Source organism: Anser anser (assembly GCF_964211835.1).
Source record: "Anser anser genome assembly, chromosome: 2".
Classification (NCBI taxonomy): Eukaryota; Metazoa; Chordata; class Aves; order Anseriformes; family Anatidae; genus Anser; species Anser anser.
The window spans coordinates 70,053,146-70,074,566 of NC_139721.1; the positions used below are offsets into that span (position 1 = coordinate 70,053,146).

A 21,421-nucleotide genomic window follows, 5' to 3' on the forward strand; every position below is an offset into this window, starting at 1 on the left:
AATTCTCATGTATAAAACATTTGCTACCTTCCTTCAGGTGCTAGTACCAAAGTCACCACCATAAACTCAGCAGCCACAGGTAGATCTCTCTAATATGTTACTCCTGCTTTAAAGAGGTGCATGGGAGGGCCAACAAACTCACAACACAATATAGTACACGTCCTTAAGTATGGACACTATAAATATTTAGGCAGGAGGTAAATTAGTGACTGAGTAATGAACTGTCAGGTAACCTGTCAGTAAAGGAAACAAGATCCAGATGTCTACATTCACTAGATAATACCACTTCTGAAAGTATGAGCAACTTTGTCAATACCTGTGTGAGTAATATGGCATCTGGCCGTCTGTATTACAGAGCTGGTACAGCTGTAGAGCACATTTGGAGAAAAATCTCTCTAAGAGACTTGACAGGAAAGAGAAGACATTTCAAGGACTTAGACAGTGGACAGCACTAGATGTATTGTTTGGGAGGTAGGACATAAGACATAAAAAAAAGATAGCTAAATATGTTTACAGTCAGACAACCTAAGCTTTATCATTTTTTTAAGCGTCTGCCACTTGGCAAGCTGTTCATCTCAATTTCCTTTTCCTTTCGTGAAAAACGTGGAAACCGATCTCAGTTTTCACTTGCTGTAAACTGGAGTTGTTCTGTGAAAGCTTGAGGACCTCGAGCAATTTACAACAGCTGAGGATCTGTGTTTGAAAAGAAGACAAGCTCACTGTAACCTGAGGCACCTCACAGGGGAAAAATAAAACCTGTCAGCAATTTCCACCTCTTCCTGCAAGGGATGAACGCTGGCGACCCTGACCCACAGCTGCTTTGGCTCTTCTGGATGCAAGGCAGCTGAGGTATTCCAGCTTCTTGCTTTTTCTAACGCCCTAGGCATTTTTAAAGAACCACCTCAGTGGATGTGACTGTCCCAAAGGCCACAACACAACCAGCTGAGCCCTCTTGTGTGTAGTCTGTCTGGGCCAGTGAACCAGGCTTACTTCACCTGGCAGTCATTCCTGCAGTAATGACAATTTATTTTGAGAAAATTAAGTGCATGTTCCAGGCAGCCATCCCGGTATCCTCAGGAGTTAGCCTCCTATGTAATGTGAATAGTCCTAGCTAGAGAAACCTTGCTTAGAAAAGTCCCCTGTCTATAGGCATCTTGACATACACTGGCAACTTTTTGTTGCTTTTTATAGAGCAAGCGTCTTATAAAATGCAATATGCATGAGAAAAGGAGAGAGATGAAAGCAGAATTGTAAAGAAGGAGGAGGTCCTCAAAGTCCCCATGGTGACGTAAAGGGGAATTTACAAGGTCATGTTGAGCCTGCTTAAAAATGTGCTGATGTAGAGAGGATGACGGGAACTCTCAGAGACAACTGGGAATTGAGTCACTCGTCCCTGCCTGCTGCTGCCTCCGCCTGTGACTAATGTTTGCAGCTCACCTTTTTCTTCTTTAAGCAGCTGATGCGACCGATGCTGACTCAACTCCAGGGGATGGAAACACAAGCCAGATTGAAGCCAGAGGTGATCTTGTTTCCATGCATGGGGTTTTATTTTTCACTGTTTGATTAGGATCACAGCCACATCAAAGGCACAGGAGAAAAAAGAAGGCACATTTTTTTGCCCTTCACAAAAGGTCTTCGGGAATTTCAGCTCTACCTCAGGCAAGGGGGAGGTGATGAAGTCCACATCTAGACCAGCCAGTTCATTTCCCTCCCCTTCAGCCTCCCCCTTCCCATCCCCACACTTGTCTGAGCCTTTCTGTAGGGAAAAGATAGGGGAAGGTGACTGCGACAGATGAAAGTGGTGTTAGTTATGTCAGCTGCTCTTGGAACTGGAGCTGAGGAATCCGCCTACTGAGAAATACAGCCAGAAAATAATCTGTCCCAAAGAGTTACTGCAGTCTCTGCGTAGGGCACCTGAAGAATCTTTTGAAGGGCGTCTTTTTTCTTATTACAGTAATATTTTTCAGGTTCACAAGGTGAGCACTGTATATGGGATGCAGCTGGCTACGGTGATTAATGGCCCTTTCTGCTAAGAGTTCCTCTGCAGATCCTTTGGCATTTCATGTATTCAGCAAAGCTTATTTCCACTTAACTGCAGTCTCTCTTGGTGGCTCAGTGTCCATTTGGGCCCTTGTAAAGTATATCTGCATGCTAGTTAATCTCTGCTCTTGTCAAGGGGTCTGCCTATGTCTCTTTCAAATGCTCCTCCTGTGGTGCTTTCTGTCCTTGCTGCTCTGATTGCAGTTCCAGCTGCCAGTGCTGGGGAAGAGAGATTTTTTTTTTTTTCTTTTTTTTTTCAGGACTTCAACATCAGCAGAAATGCCTTTTAAAGAAGAAACAGTTGTTGAAGCTGTGGCAGCAGGAAGGTGCCTTGTGGTGGATAGAGAGGGTGATCCTCTGTGGTGGGTGGTGGCAATGGCAGCTTGGGCAACAGCAGTTGCACGTCCTTGCTGCTGCAGAGTATTTGTAGCAACATAGCTGTCAAGAGGTAACTGAACCTCTAAATTGCCTTCGTGTTCACACGCTGCTGTCCCCTGGTCACAGGTTTTTGCTTGCTTGATAGCATAAGGGAGGTGACAGAAAACCAGAGCTACAGATTGCCTTCCTGTTGGCAATGCCGCCACTCCATAGTGTTGGCATTACTTGCTGCCCTCTCTGACCGTCCGTCCCTGCTGTGTGCTCTGAAGTATGTGCTGAATGCTGCTGCTTGCCTTTTTGGTGGTCAGACCAGCATTATTTCATAGAGTTCTCATCCTTCCCCATGTGGAGTTCGCTGTTAATTTGGGATTCGCCACAATAGCACTGCCTGCCCACTCACACTGTGTTTTGCTTCTGAGTTGGTTTCCTCCTTTTCAAAGCTCTCTCCGGGTTGCTCCAGGCTAGCTTTGCTGTTTCGCTCTGCTTCTGGGCATCTCGCTGACCTGCCTAACAGCTTGGCTGCGGCTGGTGAGATGTCTGGCTCCTCTCAGCCTCATACCATCCTGCGTCTGGTGCTTGCAAATCTCAGCTAAAATGTGTTTCCCCACTTCTGTTACCTAATTCATTTCTTCTCCCCTTGGATATTACTGCTAGGATGGCTGACATTGCATCTGTTTATCTGTTTCAATGTGCCAATGCAGCTACCAATTTTGGTGAAAGCAGTGTTTGTGAGTAGCCACAGTGGTCCACAATGGTCCTATTTAACCATACAAAGCAGCTTTAAATATAGTTTCTTCAAAAGTGTCTGATGAAGAGACAATGAATTTGGTGAAAAAGTGCCTCTGATTTGTGTTGTTAAGACTAGGAAGGAAACCTTAATCTCTGCTGCCTCTCTTGCTTTAGGTTTTGGTGCCCTGTATGTTCTTGAGGATAGTATCTGAACTTTTTGCTGTGCAGCCCAACCTCTGTTTGGAGACTAACTTCCTAAGCTGACACTGTCCGAAAAGTTTGGGCTCGTGCTGTCATTGCCTTTGCTTCAGGAACCAGAGTGAAGTAAGTGTAAATGTGCCTGAGTGTTTAGTTGACTTGCCCTTTTTTTTTTTTTTTTTAACTTGCATCTCTGTATTCCCAGCCCAACACTATGGGTAATTTGAGTGAAAATGAACAGTGAACATGGTGGCTCTTTGGAGATGGAAGATGATGTGTTCCAGGAGCATAATTGCTAGACACAGGCTTGAGATACAAGGGTACAGCTCTGAATTCTTGTGAGTTTTTAGGATGGTTAAAACTGCAGTTTGGTGTCAGAAATAGGATGAAGAGAGAGTTTAACAGGTACAATGAGATCTGAGTTCCTCTCAAAATGCACATTCTTCTGATCTAGGGTTTAATTTGTATTATTTGTAGTGCTTGTGATGGTACTTTCAAGATCTCTCCTTGAAGTGGGCTGTGCCACTGCATTTGCACTGGCGTGTGTCTCTGGTGCAAACACAGCAAGTGCACTGGTGCTTGATATTTGTGTGGACGGAGGAGCCAGAGGAAGGTAAAGCAAAGCTGTCAGGTTGGAGGAAACTTATGGCAGAATGGGGAAGTCCCTCTGACTCCTTCTAATCTTAATTTACAGACTCCATTGCTATTGTGTTTGTTACTGGTGATGGTGGCAAAACCAGAGAGATGAAGAGGGTTGGAAGATTTCAGTCCACCTCTCTCATTTCTGTACAGAGAAGACTGAGAATGACCCAGGCAGAAATGAGATGGATTTGCAAATGTTTGGCAGCCTTTGAAACAAGAGCGTGCATTTTCTATGTGCGTGCACCTTTTTCAGAGGTCATTGCTGTGCGATGGGGAGGTATTGCTCATGCAAACCAGGATGGCAATTTCAGCCCAATGGCTGGAATTCACATAACTGTCAAACTAAACGAGTCTGGAGCACAAGCAAAAGTCATTTCAGAAGGTTAAATCATGAAATAAACACCACTACGTGCTTTAGGCTTTAAATTGTGAATCATGAATGTCAAACACTTGAAGGTATCAGCATAGCATGCTATTTATCACAAAACAAACAACTTAACTCACTGAACACATTTGCAGAGGTCTCGTTCGTCTCCCACGCTTGGCTTCCAGGCAGATTCAGAAGTACTTTTGTAAGGAAGGGCTCCTTTGCTACAGGATGGAGAGGCATGAAATGGCTAACCTTGAATGCAGGTATTGTTCCAGAGGTGCTCTGCAATGAAACAATGAGTATGCTCCACAGCCATCTCTTGAGACTGTTTATTCCCATGGCATACCTGAGAGCCAAGCACAGGAAAGCCTATTAAAATGAAGAGGAGCCGTGTCGTGCTGGCACACAGCAGAGAGGCTTCATGCGTGCCTTCTGCTGCTGCACAGAACGGGGGGTGAGGGGAGCAGCAACAGGTCTCAGCACGCCTGTGTGTGCAAATGCTCCCCAAATATCATAATATCAATAACCCTGCCTGCCCCACTGCTGCTGGAGGCAGCCTTCAGCCCCATCTCTTCTCTGCAGCATCCCTCCTGTGGGTGCGATTTGAAAGTCAACTCCAAAGGCAAGGCTGGGTGATTAGTGTGTCTTTTAAGCCCAAGCGTTGTATCTTAATCAGTCTGATTTACTATCTGATTCAGCACATTAGCTGCAGACTGTGCAGCTTCCCAAGCTCCACGGTGTAATGAATATGCATGCATTCAACAGTTGCAATTAGCAGGCAGCCACTGCTGGGGAAAACAAACAACCTAGGGTCTAATTCCACCCTTCCCATAGTGACTTCACTGGGAGAGTAACTAAAATGCAAGCCCCTGAATTTGCCCTTCAAAGCAGTGGCAAAGAGGCCCTAATGTCTCAAAGACCTATTTAAGTGGCAAGGTTTGGGTCAATTCTAATTTTACCTGAACCAGTTTGCCTATTCCTACGTGGCCCAGACAAGGAAGTTGAAAGCACAGAGCACGTACAGTACAGTACCTACGTCAGTGTTTGCTTCAGGACCGGCCATTTGGGTAAGCTGCCTCCTCTCACTGAAAGAGAGAGAATTAATTATTAAACTTCAAGAAAGCAAAAGGGTTAAGCCTTTCCTTTGGGATTCCCAGTGGATAGATTCAGCATTATGCAATTGTCATGAGAATTTGAGGCAGAAGCTCCTCGAATAACTGGGAAAAATATGCACAATTAAAATTATATTACTTCTCTTGTCCTTCAGCTTAACCCTTTGGTGGACTGTAAACTGAAATACTTTGTCAGAGGCTTTGAAGGAATCCTTACACAAAATTGAAGCTATGATTCAAACCTTGGGTTTAAGTTGTGCTCATAGCCAACTGATTCACAAAGAAACAACAACATATAGTTATTTCATATAAAACATTTATATTTAATAACAATCTGTCAAGCATTCAAAATCATGTGTGAAATGATTAAAAAAGCTCACAGAATAGTAGAACATTGTGTTTTATTGCACGCAGAAGCAGAAAGTGAGAGCCTGAACTGCAGCAAAGGAAATCTGAACCTTATCCAAGTCTGAAGGAGATAAAGGTATCATGCTGGTTCGTACATACAGAAAAGGAGACTGAATTGTATCACTGCGTAGGTCTGCTTCATCCCTTCATGTCGCTTTCCCTCTCCTCTTCCAACAACATCAGCCTCGTCCTCTGAAGTTCTGCATGGACTGGGGCTGCAGAGTCTTTTGGAGGCTGCTGACCCAGATGTGACTAACATAACTACAAATGCCTGTCCCTGCATCAAAATCATCACCTTGAATTCAGTCTAAACCAAACCACCAATATACAGAGTGTGAGTAGGCCACGATAGCTAACCAGATGGACGTGGTGACCAGTTATGGAGCATCTGATCAAACTCACCCTCCTAGGTAGACTTTGAGTAACATCCCTTGTTACTGGCTCCCTGCTGCATACCTGTCTGCTTCTGTGGGATGTTTCTAAAGTTTGAACTGGAGCAATGTGTCCGTAACACACACAGCAAATGTGCATTTTGCACATGTGAAGTCTGCAACACAGTCAGAAGCAAAGCGGTGCTTGTGCTTTCCTGGACAGACGCTGCTAAGTTTGGGCCAAGTCAAAACCTCTTTGCAGAACGCGGGGCCAGTTTCTTTGCCTGTTCTTTGGAGAGGTGCTGGGTGTCCAACGGGAAGGGAGAATAGCATGCTAACGCACCTAAAGGTGACCAAAAAACCCACCACCACCAAATGCTCACCTCTCCCAGATGGCTTGTCCCATTTGCCTTCAAGCTTTCCAAGAAAATTACACGTTCCATCAAACCTGGCCAGTGCAAATTCAAGGAGGCTGGTTTGGCTTTTGCAAAGCTAAACAGTGACAGGGAGACAAGATCAGGCTTATAATGACAGGATATTTTCTACTTAACTATGATGAGATTAGCTTCCCTGCATAATATGTGCTGACTCTGCAGAGGCTTCTAATTCACACCACTTGCATTTATTTATATATTTTAACAAAAAGGCAATAGCTGTGCCTGTTTAAAAATAAAGCAGACTTGCTCTATTCACCCTCTGCCTCAATTGTTTGTCATTTTCCTGATGCACAGATGGAGAGGGGGGGAATCTGCTGAAGTGCAATTTGGAAGTAAGAGTGGGACAAGCACTTTAGGACTGATCCTGATGCCTGCTCTAGAGCGTGAGTGCTATGTCTGGGGGGGTTTGCAGGGGTTAGGGAGCTGCCAGCTCTCTCTGTTGGGATGCCTATTTTGTGATGAGTGGACCTGGCTGTATCACAAGTCGCTCCACCTGGTCATGAACTGGTGGAAGACTTTCTGAGGCTGTGTTCAACCTCAGAAAAGAGCATGTGGAAAGTTGGGCAGTGGCAAAAACAGGGTCAAAACAGACTGAAAAGCTAGGTTGTAAGGAGCTGGAATAGAGCAACGGGATAAATGTGCACGTGGAGATTGCAGTTTAAAATTCTGACCTAGTGCTCCACTAATTACAATACCTGTCTGAATTCATATCAAATGTTTTGTATTATATGTACTTGTTCCAGGCTGTTGGTAGTAGAAGGAGTTTCTTCTCCATGGTTCAAGATGCTTGCTTACCTTTAGCTTAAGGAAAAGAAACGTGTTTTATGGAAAGGGATATACTGAATTAATTACTGAAGTGCAGAGGGAGGGAGGGAGGGATGATGAGTACAGTTTAAAAAGAAGAGTATTTGGCAGATACACATTGCTGGTCAATTTGTGCTCTCAAGTAGCTGCTGAGATGTCAACTGGAAAGGAGACAGAGAAAGGAAAGGAAGTTATCTTCATGTGCGTAAAATGTTAAGGCTGCTCTGTAACCCTCTCCTATCCACTCCCTCCGAAATGAGAGTCTGAGTGGTTTGCAAAATCTTTTCAAATGAGCCTTCCCTGTTTGAAACACTCAGAAGTGCAGTGTGACAGGCCCTTAACAGCAGTAGGCACCATATGTAGCAGTTGCTATTCTTTGTGTATGTGCTGTGCATACATACGGTCAGCAATGAAACATGTGGATGGGAAATGAATGAAAAGCAGCCCAGGAACTTGCTCTTTTTTTGTTGTTGTTTGTTTCCTTGTTTTCACTGTATGAGGCAAGAGGCTTTATGCATAATGTGCACGTCCTTCATGAGTGTGAGAAATAATAACGTGGAGCATTTGAAGGCAGTTTGTGGATTGCCTGCCCAATTCCCTGAGGTGTGCCTCGCTAATTTTATTCTTCCTTTAGGACGAACTTTTTTGTTGTTGTTGTTACTTAAAAAAAGAAAAAGGGAGAAAACACAATGCTTAATAAATGCTGTTGCTTCTTAAACAAGCACAGCTGAAAATACAATGGGAGGAGACCTCAAAAAGAATCTATTTCAATGGTGATAATATTTTTGAATGGGAATTCTGATGCCGGGGTGAGGATGTTAGGCAGGGACTGGACTGTAGGGAGGGCTGGCAGGGTTTGGGATGTCTTCCTTATAGTTGCAGGGTGGTCCTGGCTGGGGAGCAGAGCAGCTCACATCCGTGGGTGCCATCTGGTTGTGGAGCCAGCCCCTGGGGATGACCAAAAGAGGCAGGATCCTGGGGAAATACAGGGGAGATCAGCCCTAGTGGGAGCCTTGGGTGGATGTCAGTGGCTTGCTCCGTCTCCTGGTCTTTGCAAGGTCCCTCCTGGTGCGGGGCATTAACCTTACTCTTAGTAAACGGAGGGTCCTCCCCCCCTTTCTCGCAGCCCTGCACAGTGACTTACTCGTGCTAACAAGGAGTTCCCCTCCCATCCTCTGCGGGGACAGATTAGCCTTATTTTACGGCGAGTAGCAGCAGAAGTACTGCCACTCTTTGCTAGCACAGAACAAGCGGCTCCCCTGGGAAAGCCAGCCACTACAATCCGTTTCACCCTGCAGGAAAATAGGACCCCAGAGGAGGTGCGTGCCTTGCCCAGGCTCACCTGGTGAATCCGTGGTGGTGGGGCTCAGCGCTTGCAAGAGCTGAGCTCGTGGCTGGTTTGTGTTATCCATCAGTGGGGCCCAGCACACCGCACCAAAGCAATTGTTACCTAAGCTTGCACGGCTGGCTGCTCTCGGTGCTTCGGCACGCTCCCCGTGCATGCATAGTGACTGATGAATGCACACCCCGTTGAGTGTTATTGCTTCCTTAATGCGCTGCAATTTTTCCCCCAATATCCTAACTGAGACTGATGGTTGCTGTTGAACATCCTTTCTCCGTTTGCCGCAACCTGTGTTTATTTACAGGAGAGCATTTTGCATCAGCTGTCACTCCGTTCTCACCGAAACTGAAGTTTCAAGTTTGCAGAACAATAAAAGATATAAATTAGCCATTGTAATTAACTGAATGGCATGAGTGAGCTTTCAAATTAGGATGCTGTTAGGTCCTAATTTTACAATATGCACATGAGAGCTCAAATGAAGCTCATGAAGCATGCCAGCGCAGAGAGGGGCTGGACACTGGTTTGGAGCACAGCCTCCATGGGTGGAAGGTGGTGTTTAACCTCCCCATCAGCCCCTGGCATGCAGGCAGGTGGTTGAGCCCTTCGTCATTTTGATAGGCGGTGATTTGACACCGGCAGACAGGAGAGGCAAGAACATTGCTCTTTTTTAGGTGAGGGCAGGCAATAAACCTCTGGAAGGAGAGTTAAAGCTAGCATCTTGCACGAGTTATAGACTGCAGAAAATCAGAGGGAGGAGGACTGACTGTGACTACAGCTGAGAGAAAGTTTATGTGGACAGGGAACATATATCCCCAGATCAGGAGCTTCCTCGGGGAAGGATGCTGTGCTTAGGAGTTGAGTCCTTGAGGTGAGGCTTTGCAGGAGTTTGGACAGCTTGTTAGCAAAGCAAAGCAGAGAGTGAGCCCCTTCACAGCTCGTTAAAATCCCAGGTGGATATGCAAACTGGTTTTTGTGCTCTTCCTTATAACTGTTTGGGGGCTTTGACATACCTGATCTGTATTTATATCTGTGTAAGTCATGTCTTCCTTTATTTTTACCTTAACCCTTGTCTTTTTATTGCAAGATGGTGTCATGGTAACGGACCCACAACTAAGATATCCATATCTCGGTGTCAGGCAGCCCTTACAGAAACATGATGTTTGACTGTTCCCACAGCTTTCCAGCAAAACCAACACTGTTTTCTAGGGTGCCTGTGGAGCTGGAGAGACTTCATGACAAAGCTTCGCAGTGAAAAGTTTAGAAATGATAATTTGTGTTTTCCAGGAGGCGAGTGCTCATTAATGCTAGCTAGTGGCTCCTTGGCATACAGTATGGAGGTGGAAAGAAAACATGAGTTTCTGCATGGCCCAGAAAGGTCAGGAAGCAGCTCTGCTTGTCTAAATCTTTCATGGAACAGTTATCTGTTTTGATAAAATTTTGGATTTGGGAAAATCTGTTGCATTTATTATACATCTGTTTTCTGTGGTACTGCATTGTATTATTGTGTTACATTAGTATTTTGTACTGAAATGTTTCACATTACTGTAACAAGTGATTGTTTTCTTACCGGAGAAAGTGATTATCAAAACAAAATGTTCTGATGGTTCCAAACCATCTCTTTCCCCAGCTTTTCATTACATGGGAAATCTGAGAATGCTTTTTTGAAGAAAAATCACACTTCATATATATGACCAGGGCTACTGTAAGATTGTACTACATGAACCTTCAAAAGATTAGCAAGCATTTAAATCAAAGCTGACTGAATAAATTGTAATGAATAATTTATTCAGTCAAGTTCTCTTCTATTCTCTCTTTACCAGTTTTTCTAGTAGATTATGACTAATTTTGTTGTTGTTTGAAATATTTTACTAATAATTCCTGTAAATAATTTGATCAAGAAAAGTGCCATCAAATTGAACAGAACATGTAACCATCAAGCAGAATTTCAAAGGGAATTTTGAGGTACCATAGGATGTAGGTATTCTTGAACTGCTTTTTGCAAAAAGGAAAATGTCTCAGCTCCACAGATGCTTGAAATAATTTCTAAGTTTTCTGTTTTCATTGATATTTTTATATGTAAGGAAAATAAGATGTAAGAGTCTCAAGCTATAGGTGGGTGTTAAAAAACAAGTCACTGGATGCATTTGATATTCAAATTTCCTTGAATTTTGTTTACACTTACAAGATACATAGCTTGGATGATTGGATGATCTCAGCCTTCCAGATAAGTTTCTTATGTGACTCCTCAAGTTGCACCAGGGGAGGTTCAGGTTGGAAATTAGGAGACATTTCTTCTCACAAAGAGCAGTCAGGCATTGGAACGGGTTGCCCAGGGAGGTGGTGGAGTCACTGTCCCTGGGGGTGTTCAAGGAAAGGCTGGATGTGGTGCTTAGGAACATAGTTTAGTGGGTGACATTGATAGTGGGGTGATGGTAGGACCGGATGATCTTGGTGGTCTTTTCCAACCTTAATGATTCTGTGATTCTCTGCTTATACTCAATTGCATGTTAAGTCCCAGTTTTCAGCAACATCCTAGGAGCCAGTCTTTCAAGGAAAACTTCTACCCTAAAGTCTTCCACAGGCACTTTTGCTGTGAGTAAAAATGGATAAAGGTCTTTTCTTTTGACATATCAGGTCTGGAAAGATTTCATGTTTCAGTTCCACATATTGTAATTTCTGAGTAAAGTCAGAGTTGCTTGTTTTGGAAAGGCACACACTGGTATTTTTCAATGGCTAAGCTGACTTCAGCCAAGCCAGTCTTGACCGACCACCTTCTGCACAGCTGTCTTTTAGAGAAGGAGACCTATGAGCACCAGAGTCTCTCCCTGAAGCTATGTGATATTGATGCAACAAGGCCTGTAAGTCCTGCATCTCAAAACTCACGGTGTGCCTGAATAATTTGCTGAGTGTATGCAGATTTCAACATGTGCTCTTTGCAAAGTATAATTGGCACCACTGAAAACTGACTGCGAATGGAGGAGTCTGGACATTTCAGGCACTGATCAGACATATTTTGAAGATGCTGCACCCTGCCTTGCAATTTTATGATATTTTCACCAATAGATGAAAATTCACTAAATATGAAGCTTTCTAAGGATTTTTTCTTGCTTCTTAAGTTCAGCTGAGTGAAGCAAGCTTACATGTTAACTGTGTACACAGAATTTTGATTAAATGGCTAACTTAGCATTACTTTAAAGTCTAATTTTAATTGGGGCTTTGCTAGAAGCTAGAATAATTTTCTTCCTTCTTCCCCTATTAACATTGATGTGGGTTGAAATGTCTTTGTATATTGCCATAGCCTGTTCCTACAGAGCTAAAATCATTAGCATGAGTCACCAGTGAATGGAGATAAGCTGCACTGTCCCTCCCGAACACCAGTTCACCATTCTTACCCCTAGGATACTTTTGTGGAACTTTCTATCCTCCTTCTATGCAGTTTGACTCAACTCCCTGAAACAGAAATAGTTTCTCAGCAAAGACAACTCTGTTGGTTTTGCAGGCAAAAGGTTTCCTGCAAGAGTCATTGGACTGTGTCTGGAGAAGACGTTCCTCCTCAGGAAGGACAGGAGGTGCCCGTGGTCAAGGCTGGGGCAAGTGCCGGGGTCAGAGGAATACCTGGACCAAGCCATTGCAGAGCATCCTGAGGTCTAAGCGCAGTGTGAGGAGCTCACCCATGTAACTGCTGCAACAATAAAATTGCTTCCTCAGGCATGTGAAGATCTCCAAACAGAAATTACAACCGGGTGATAACATGACCGAGAAGCAGCTTTGCATCTGGTCTCCAGTCATCCTGGGAAAATTCAGCTATGCATTTAATAATGGTTTTCAGAGCAAAATAATTGCCTTGGGAAAGACTTTCTTTTTCCAATATGTTTGATAGAGGACAAATATAACTTTCAATTGCAGCTTTCTTGGTCAAAGACCATCCTGGACACAGATGCCTGTGCAAGTGCTTCAATTGATTTTGAAAGGGCCAAGGCTTCCCTCTTTCCCTGTTTAATTTGTCTTGACAGGGCTCCATGCACTCTTGGCACTAATTCAATGAGAAATAACTGTGTGCTTTAGCAAAAAGAGACTTCAGGATGGTCTTGTCAATGTTGTGAAGCCAATTTAAGCAATTTTGACTTAAGAAACGTCTAACAACCTTTTCACATACTAGTAAGGTGGTTCAAGAGAAGTTAGTGGTTTCAGAGTGATTAATGAAAACTCACCTCGCACTTGGAGCTTAATTAATTCTTCTGTTAAAGGAATTAGGGCTTTTGCTGTTAGCTGAAAGTGGGCCAACCTTCAAATAACATGACACGTACCTTAGAAGGAGGAATATTTTAGGGCCAGTTGGTCCTGTACTATCTTTATATGCTTTGCAGGTATTTGCACGTTTCTCTTCTGCCACTTCAGATAAAGACCTTACCCTGAGCAAAATCTGTTCCTTAACAACTTTGGTTTATTCAGCAGTTGCTTCACGCTCTGTGAATGATGCAGCCCATAAGAGTGGACATTGACTCTTCTCTGGTCATTTTAAATTACATTTTTTTTGTAAAGAGTTTAGGCTTACCCACAGTAATCTTTTCTGGTTTGGGATTGAAAGGCATTTCTTCAAAGCTTTTCAGTTCCCTTAAATTCTCTGCTTTATTAACGTATCAGGATAAATAAAGAAAGTCAGGACATTTTTCTAATACTTTCAATGTATTTAATAAGAAATGAAAGAGGATTTCTTTTGTTCCTACAGTTATGGCTATTGAAGCAAGCTGTCGTAGTGACAATTATTTCATTTTTGATAATTTTGTTATTTGAGAGCAGCTTAGAATACTATACATACTGTTATGACCTGTTATCACACAGGAACATAAGGCAGTGAACAACACATGAACAGCAAAGTCTTGTACAGGCAGGGAAGAAACAATGATTTTTAAGGGTAAAACACTCAGAATACTAAAAAATCTGTTTTAGACATGTTCCTCAGCTATAGGCTTTCTGTGGGTCCTTGGAACTGTTGTTTAGGGTCTAATCTTCAAATACGTTTAGGTATGCAGCTCTCATGGGATTAAACAGACTTCACTGACTACGTTGGCTTTATCTCTGTGAATCTGCTTTCCACCAGGCAACGATGCTTCTTTTGTATACCTGTTTATTGCAATTGCAAGCTTTGGATGAAAAGCACTTTGTCTTCATGTGTGCCACTTCATCAACTAGCAAATTGGAGTCAGGGAGCAAATATATGGAGACCAAACACAGGTTATTCTGCACTGCATAGGTACGTGTGTGCATACATATCCTTATGCAAGTGCACACTATCTCTCCAGTAACCTTTTCTGTCCCTTCTTAGCTTTGTCAATGTCAAGGTAAAAATGTGTTCTCTTTGTTTCTTGTCTTTTTAAGCAGTTTTCCTGGCCCGTTGTTCTTCATTTTTCATTTGATTTGAATCTAAGCTGTGAGGAAGATGAACCTTTCACCTGCTGAAGAACATCACTCTTGTGAATAAGAATCTATATTAAAAGATGTTAAAATTCTCTGCAGAAATGAGTGTTTTAAAGGTAGTTAGATCTATTGCCTTTCAAATCTGACTTTTCATATTGCATTATATTGCTCAGTATAATGTGTGAAACATGTAAAGGGTATATCAGAGTGCTATGGATGTGTTTCTGACTATGTGTTATCTACTATATTACACAACATGAAATTTGTTTAAAAAATTAGACAACAAATTCTTTCAAAACAGGAATGGCACAACAGAATGACTGAATGATCATTTAAATATCATAAAATATGGAAAAGGGTATGCCTGCATGTTTTAAGCATAGCTTTTCCACATACTGACTTTAAAAGGAAATTCTGCAAAACCCCTCAGTTTTACTATAAGCAAAAGGAACAGAATTCGGTTCCATAAAACTTTTTTCAATGAGATCTATATAAATCCTTAATTAAAACACACTGTCTCTCCCAGTGCTACAGGAAGTCAGATAATAGAACACCAGCACCCAACATGCTGCTCTGGACAGACTAATTTCCTATTTCATTTATGGGCCTAACAAATAGTTCACTTTCTCTTCATTACATCCATATACATCTTTCTTCTTCACAAAGATAATATAACAGCAGGCACGGCAGTCTGTGCTTAAAGAATTGTCATTTGTAAGACCATGAAGTGTTTGGTATGGGTCTATAGGACCTCACCTAATGAAGCCAATGTGAGCTGTGGTTTTGCTCGTGAGCATGTATAGCCCAGGCTGATCCAACTGCTGGAACCAGATAGCATTGGTTTTGAAATTCAGAGGAGAGGCTGTCAAATTCTTCCTGGATTTCACATCATGAGAAAGGAATCCAGTAGCTTCCATTACTTCATTTCTTCTTCCAAAAAAAAAAAATTTGATCTCAGTGTTTTGGATATACAGAAGAAAGGGAGAGTCTCTGACCTGCCTGCCTAAAACCGAAGTAGCCAGTATACTGCAGGAAAACAAAAGTGAGAGAAAATCCAGGCAAAGTTTATTAATCTGAAAAATAGACAGAATCATTTTTCTTTGTGTGTTGATCCTGTTTATGCTCAATGTGTTCACATATTAGTGGAAAGGAGATTTCAATCAACAGTTTATGCAGCATGCCCAGTTTTCATGCATTCATGTGTGACCTTTTCTTACCCTGCAGGTACAATTGGTTTCTCAGTGACATACATTTTATTAACTTTTTCATGCTGGGATTGCATTGAAGTAATGCTGCTTTTGCCCTCCAGAGTCGCATCAGGTGGCAGACTTTCCAATCGCAATTTACAGAAATGGTCTCCTGCAGACTTCCTGGGGAGGATGGGGATCTCTTACTGGGTGGAGAAACTATCCGTGCCTCTTACAGAGTTGGCCCCTCATGAATCATGAGCAATTTTGTTCTGGCGGGCCCTTTAAAGCTATTTCCATTTTTATAAATCCTTCACTGCTCTCATCTTGACTGTACATTGCAGTGGCACTGCACAGCTCTGAGATCCAGGGATTTCTTTTTCTGTCTCAGCCACTCGGCTTCATTGCTCCCCTGTAAAACATCCATCTCCCGTCCTGGGAGTCAGCGAGAACAGTGTAGGGCAACCAGGAACAGCAGCAGGGAAAACTGAGAGAGGATGTAAAAGACAGAATGACCAAAGTAGGCGAGGAGCCAGCGTTTTTGTCCAGGCTGGTCAGCGGGCCAACTCCGGGACAAGCGAGAAACGCAGCGGTCCACCAGCCTGCAGTGCAAAGCAGCAGCAACATCACTTTCCTTAACTGGGGATCTGATCAAAAGCCTGCTTAGGTCAGTGGAAAAAGACTTCCACTGAGATCAGAAGACTTTGGATCTGTCATCCAAATGTGCTCCACCTCTGGTAATTAAAATAACCTTTGCTGCTGCTTGTTCCTGTTAACATTAGAGAACCCCCACTTCTGTTACGGAGGATGTGGGTTTGCATATGAATAACAGGTGGGGTGCTTGCAAGGAAGCAGCACTCCAAAATCTGGCCTGTAAAACATTTGTTACTGGTAAAGATGTGAGAGGAAGAAAAAACCCAGACTGGTTCTCAACCTCTTGGTGAGTTTCCAGAGCAGCATGAGGCAGCAAATCCCTAGTTTAGTGGCTGCAAAACAAGTGCTGTTCATTTGAAAATGCCATGAAACAGAAGTCCAGAGCTTTGTTATTGCTGTTTTGGAAGTCAAAATGATGAAACGACCTGCTTGCTTTCATCATTGCTCCACCAATGAGTTCCTGCACCAGCCTTTGTTAAGGAAATGGGAATTTAGCATCCAAGGCCTCTTCTGAGATCTCGTGAAATATTGTGGACATTAAGAAAAAGGATTGCAGAACTGTAATTATTCTCTGCTGTTTCTTTGGTCCAAACATCACCAGGAGGATAATTTTTTAAGAGGGATAGCCTGAGATATGTAGTCGATGTCTGAGTATAGGCTTCAGCTGTAGGGCCCAGAGAGTCACAAGTCGTTCATCAAAACCCACTTCTAAGCCTCTTCCCAGCTGGCTGGATGTTGCATAGCATCCCAGACCGTACTCACGTGGGGCTGGAGCTGTGCTTTTGTTTCTCACTGTCCAGCATCCAGCAGGTTTTGGATGCCTCTCAGCAGTAACAGTGCTTCCAATCAGTAACAACAAAATAAAGTTTCAAGAGCTCACATTTTGGTGCTTGGCCCACGTCGCTTTATTAATCCAGAGGTTTTATGTGGATATTGGCAGAAAGCTGAAGAAAACTCACAGCTTTTTCTACAAAGTGAGAAATTGCAGAGGACCGATCTGGGAAAATGCAGTAAAAGAACACAAAAAGAACATAAAAATATTTTATAAAAGAAAACTATTACCAACACAACACTGCCCAAATTTGTCCTAGACATAGAGAAGTCAGAAGCAGATCTGTCTTTTGTCTTCCAGTCACACAAGTTTTGCTCACAATCCACAGCTAATTTTACAGCATGCTCAGAGCTACAGCTGGGCACATAAGAGCTGGAGAAGCCCAGGAGCCACCAAGAGTGTGTCACCACATCCCCACAGGAGGGACATTTTGGGGAAAATCCTATGGCAATCAAGCTGTGGTGGCCAAACTGGTCAGCCTGAAGAGAGAGCTCTGAAGGCAAGGGCAAGCACTGCTCCTCTGGAAGGAAAACCACTGCCTACTTGCAGGTAAACAGCCATTGCTACCTGTAGCATTACTGTGGTTGTTGTAATGCTGAAAGCAATGAGGTCACGCTTTAAGTGGGTACTTTCATCCGTATTTACCTGTATTTTGCATGTTTTTTCTCTGTTCCTCCTCCCTTGTCTAGCCCTACCTGCTGGTAAAAGCCCTGCTGCTTGGTGTTTCCTGGAGGGAGCAGTCTGTTTCAATTACCGTGGCAGCAACAGCACAACATCACCGATAACAAATAGCTGTTGTGCTCCTGGCCACAGAAAAAGGCACCGCTGGGAGATGTGCCTCCAGTTCACAGGCAATAGTCCAACTACCTATGCTATTTGTGAAATTTAAAACGTCACCCCTGCCCTTGCAGTCTACCCTGCCATCTACAATCCCAAATGAAAAGGTGGTGATCCTACCCATCCCATACTCCCAGATTTACAGGGGTAAAAAGGGGCTTCATGAATTCCCATATGGGTAAGATCACCAACAATTAACACACTTCCACCTATCTCAAAGCAGACTCCAGCAACCATTCACAGAGATGTCTTCAAGGCAAGGTCTTGGTTTCTTCACACCTATCGATGAGTGAAGCCTCACCATAACCTGTGAAAGAGAGAGGTCCTCCTACTCCTCTGCCTCCAGGTAGGACAAGAAGAGGTGAGGCAATCTGCCTGGAGCAGCAGGAAGCTGGTGACAACCAGAAGCAGACAGCCCTTTTCCTGACCTCCAGGCCCACATCCTTCTGCTTCCAGACCGTCCTTCTGTCATGGCAGATTAGACGGCTGAGCACTGCAGCGCAGTGAGAGCAGAGGTATAAAATAACACAAGCAAATGGCTGTGTTGGCTTTGCACTGTAGTTTCGTGGGCTTAGTAATGTATGCTCAGATTTGTATTTACCAAACATCCTGTGTTAGGATTGCCCTGGAGTCTCTGGCCATATTTCTCTATGCACCAGCCTGTAATTTGTGAAAACACTACTTTTGCTTCTATTTTTGCAACGTGTTTCCTATCATTTCCTTCATGGTTATCAGGGCTGGGTAGTTCTGCAAGAGCTCAGTCAGTGTGAGAGGAACCAGCAGTATGCAGGGAAAATGACAGTAATGGCAAACTTCAAAAGGTTCAGAGGTTCAGACAGAGGCGTAAGCTTATCTGAACCTCTTTGGTGTGGAAATTGAGACGGAGTCTCAAGAAAAAACCAACTTGCTCGTAAGACATCTGGCAGATCAGAGTTTCAGCTGGGTTTGAAGTAACTTGAGAGTGACCTTTCCTACACTATTTCCATATTCCTCCTTCCTGTCCACTACGAATGAGAAATCACAGAAGCTCCTGATGGTTTCAGTACATGGGGGCAGGCTTCCCACTCCCCTGTCCTTTTTCCTTTGTTGCCTTATGGACAAATTAAGGGGCTGGGGCTGTAAGCAGCAAAAATCCCAGCCAGACATAGTATCCTTTTTAAGCCTTATGAGAATGTTTTGGGTGTTTTTGGAGTTTGAGAGAGGAAGCGCACAGAAGGTGAGTGATTAAGGGTAATTTGTGAAGGGGCAGCCAGACCAAGTGGCAGCCTCATAATTTGGAGGTGATGTAAGAGTAAAAGTAATATAAAACTGTGAGGGATAAATTCCACCTGACTTACACCCCGTGTCACTTCAGAGAAACTGATGGCTTGGACGGATTGTAAAAAGAGTGCAGATTTTAGCCTTTTGTTTTTATGCAAGGCTACAAATTCCCAACACTGAGATTGTTGCCCTTGATATGAAAGTCGCATGCTATGATTCAGTGGTTTTAGCTTTCCTCAAAAAGCTCAGTAATCACTGACTGTACATGTGTATAATTATTCTGCTGGAAATCTCAATCCATTTTTTTAATGTGAGAGTCAATAGTTAGAAGTCTGTCAGGTCTACTCGTTATAAAACCCTGTTGTCAAGAGTTTATATCTGGGTTGTAAACGTTTGTTCTAATCTAAACAATTGCACAGAAAAGACCCTGCTAAAGGAGGTAAATTGAAAAAAAAAAAAAAAAAAGAGGAAAAAATCCATACGGCTGTTTTTAGTTACATGTCCTTTCATGAGAGAAGTACGAGACATCCAGCTCTGCAGGCTCAGGATGAGCACCAGGCTATGATATTTCCCTTCTTTCTGCCAGCAGAGGGAAAGGACAGGCTGCTATTATTCTTTCCTCCTTCTGATATTTCAAATATATAAAGATACAGCAAATGTCAGGAAAATGTGTCAGAGCCCCCCTTGCCGTTGCAGAGGTTTTGCTGATGAGACCCATCTGCCTGCGGTGCCCGGGTCTGCCAGCCCTCACCTGGATGCCCCATGGGTGGGTTTGGTCAGAGCCTGGCACCGCTGTCCCAGGCTGTCCAGGCACTCAGCTGGTGACTCTGCACCCAGGTAAAACAGGAGTGAAAGCCTGGTTTAGTGTCCAGGGTGATAAAGCATTTGAATCCCATCTGGAAGAGGGGCATATGGAAGAGCTAAGTCTCTGAGCCCTGAGCACCGCCACCTCCACTTTCTAGTATGGCAGAGTAGTCATGCTGAAAATAACTTTTCCAATTTAAGCAGAGAAGTCTCTGATGTTTCTGCTTCCTCTCTGAAAGCAGGCGTGAAAGGAATGAGTCAATCAAGAGGAAATCTCTGGCTTTTCAGTATGCCGTTTCAGGCAGGTGTGGTGCTGTGTCTGCTTAGTAACCAGAGAAATTATTTGTGCGCATCATTAGACATCTCGATGTAGAATTGTTATGGCTGGAGAAACACCTTTTGCAAAACTGGATCACTGCGTAAGTGACTCCCTGTAATAACAGCATTTTTAAATGGCCCACGGTTCCAAATAGAGCAATAAAGCATATCAACAGTACTTAGAAAAACAGTCGTATCCACAAGCCCCAGCTGCACTTCCCTATGGGACACCACGCTGTTAAGTGCGTGCAGGCTAAATAGGCTGTGTAAATGGAAAGGAGGATAAAGTGGCTTTCTGTGGCGAGGTGCTGGATAAAAAAAATCCCGGAAAGCTTTTTGCCTCTTTTCGTGGGTGTTCCTGCCTTACAAAACAGAATCTGAGGATCAGAGATTCAGACTCTCCCAGGCTGTCCGTAGGAGCACCAGGGCTTGAATGCATAGTTTCTTGAAACACTCATAGGAGCAGCAAAGAAGGGTCTGCTTCCCCCAGTCCTCATACTCTTTCTAGGTAGCCACTGTATATGTTTGCTACATGCAGTGGCCCCAGTATCTGTTAGTTAGTAGTGCATAGCGCCTACAAAACCCACACTACCTCGTAGGCTGGAAGGGAAGGTCTGTAGTCCAGCCTCCTGTCCAAGCAGAGTCACTTCTGAACTTCTGTCCAGGGTTTTATCCAGACAGGTCTTTGAAACCTCCAAAGACGGAGATTGTACAGTCTTTTGAGGTATCTGCTCTAAAGTCTGACTGTCTTCATGGTGGAAAGTTTCTCCTTATAATCTGTGTGAACATCCCCTGCTCCAATTCATGACCATTGTACTGTTCTGCCACCACACATCTCAGTAAGAGCCTGGCTCCATCTTCTCAACAACCTCCTCGTAGGTACTGGCAAGCTCCTGGTAGGTCCCCCAACAACTTCTTTTCTCTTCCCAAGGCCAAACAAACCTTGTTCCCTCTGCATCTTTTCATGCAACAAGTGCTGCTGCCCCAAAAGTGTTGGTGGCCCTTTGCCCAGTTCACTGTGTTGGTCAACATCCTTGTACCTCAGGGCACAAAGCCAGACACAGTGTTCTCCATGCAGCCTGGCAAGTGTCAAGTAAAGAGGAAGGAAATGACATTGTTATTCACCATTCTTGATTTAACGAAACTCTGGTAGGAAATATTTTTAGTCCTTTGTGTTATAACATGTAGTCCAACCCTAAAATCAGAGTGAAGCCCAAAATGTTCCTTACAACAATGCTGATAAAATATTGCTGCAGATGTGAAAAGGATTTACAATGATA

The 21,421-nt window shown here is 43.5% G+C and overlaps 1 long non-coding RNA gene across 1 annotated transcript; it reads left to right on the forward strand.

Moving 5' to 3' along the window:
• Positions 1–1,087: 1,087 nt before the first annotated feature.
• LOC310894189 lies at positions 1,088–20,427 on the forward strand. Its single transcript, XR_014579663.1, has 4 exons — positions 1,088–1,519; positions 2,301–2,488; positions 3,322–3,471; positions 12,331–20,427. It is a non-coding gene; the product is annotated as an uncharacterized lncRNA (long non-coding RNA).
• The last annotated feature ends 994 nt before the right edge of the window (positions 20,428–21,421 follow it).